At 38.5% G+C, this 1,827-nt stretch overlaps 1 pseudogene; it reads left to right on the top strand.

The window, feature by feature from the left end:
* Positions 1 to 1,039: 1,039 nt before the first annotated feature.
* On the top strand, positions 1,040 to 1,182 carry LOC130830427 (thymosin beta-4-like; annotated as a pseudogene).
* The last annotated feature ends 645 nt before the right edge of the window (positions 1,183 to 1,827 follow it).

The following is a 1,827-nucleotide window of genomic DNA, read 5'->3' as shown; positions in this document are numbered from 1 at the left end:
GCCATGATATGGAAGCAATCTAAGTGCCCAAACATAGTTGAATGGATAAAAAGGATGTAGTATACATATACAATGGCATATTAGCCATAAAAAAAGAACGAAATCTTGCCATTTGCAACAACACAGACGGACCTAGTGGATATTATGCTAAGTGAAATGTCAGAGAAGGACAAATATGGTATGACTTCACTTTTATGTGGAATATAAAAAATACAAGTAAACAAACACAAGAAAACAGAGACGAAAGGGGGCTGCCAGCTGGAAGGGAGGGCAGCTGAGAGGAATGGGTGGGGGAGATTAAGAGGTACAAACTTAACAGTTACAAAATAAATGAGTCATGGGTATGAAATGTACAGCATGGGGAATAGAGTTATAATAATGTCTATATAATGAACGATGGGAACCAGACTTATCATGGTGATCACTAAAACATGTATAGAAATATCGAAACACTATGGCGTGCGCCAGAAGCTAACATGGAGTTGTAGCTCATTTATACTTCAACACCAAACTCATAGAAAAAGAGGTCAGATTTGTGGTTACCAGAGGCAGAGGTTATGGGGAGGGGGAATTGGATGAAGGTGGTCAAAAGGTACAAACTTCCAATTATAAGGTAAACAAGTACTAAGGATGTAATGTACAACATGAAAAATATAAGTAACACTGCTGTATGTTATATGTGAAAATTGTTAAGAGATTAAATCCTTACAGCTCTCATCACAGGAAAAATATTTCCTTTTTCTCTTATTTTGTCTAATATGTGAGATGTTTTATTTTCACTAAACTTATTGTGGTCACTGAGTCATGATGTAGTAAGTCAAGTCATTATGCCATACGCCTTGAACTTGTACAGAGCTGTATGTCAATTGTATCTGAATAAAACTGGAAGCAAAACAATAAACCTCTTGAATAACATTTTAAAAAATTTCTTCATTTCACGTATCACTCATAAAAAGTATGCCATTAAAGAAATATTCCAGCACTGTGCAGCGAGCACTGCCCAGACCCTACTTCACTCACTCAGAACTCCTCTGCTTCCTCTGCAACCGTGTCTGACAAACCCAACATGGCTGAGACTGAGAAATTCCATAAGTCGACACTGAAGAAAACAGAAACGCGAGGAAAAATCCACTGCCTTCAAAAGAAAGGACTAAACAGAAGAAGCAAGCAGGCGAGTCGTAATGAGGCGTGCACGGCCAATATGCACTGTACATTCCATAAGCACCACCTTCTTATTTTACTTCTTTTAGCTGTTTAACTTCGTGAGATGCAAAGAGGTTGGATCAAGTTTAAATGACTGTGCTGCCTCTTTTCACATCAAAGAATGGAGAACTACTGACAAGGAAGGCCATGCCGGCCTCTTCCATCCGCCTGTCTGGCAGGCACGGAAGGAAAAGCACTTGCATGTTGATGAAGGAGGAAGCTCGTTGGAATGATAGTGAAATCTAGAGTGAAAAGCAAGCTGGTTCAAGGTGTCCTGTGGGCTGTAAAATGTAGTATAATCAGTGCCCTCTTTTTTGTTGTTGTTCAAATAATTTTAATTATTGGAATGCACCATTTTTTTAAACTTTTTGTTTTTTTTTTTTACGATAAACTGCATATATTTAGAGTGTACAATTTGGTATCCCAGTCTCCCAATTCGTTCCCCCCCCAACCCTCCCCGCTTTCCCCTTTGGTGTCCATATGTTTGTTCTCTACATCTGTGTCTCTATTTCTGCCTTGCAAACCGGTTGATTTGTACCATTTTTCTATAGTCCACATATATGTGTTAATATACAATATTTGTTTTTCTCTTTCTGACTCACTTCACTCTGTATGACAGTCTCT

This window comes from Hippopotamus amphibius, chromosome 10 (assembly GCF_030028045.1).
Source record: "Hippopotamus amphibius kiboko isolate mHipAmp2 chromosome 10, mHipAmp2.hap2, whole genome shotgun sequence".
Lineage (NCBI taxonomy): Eukaryota > Metazoa > Chordata > Mammalia > Artiodactyla > Hippopotamidae > Hippopotamus > Hippopotamus amphibius.
This window is presented reverse-complemented; position numbering and strand designations above follow the sequence as displayed.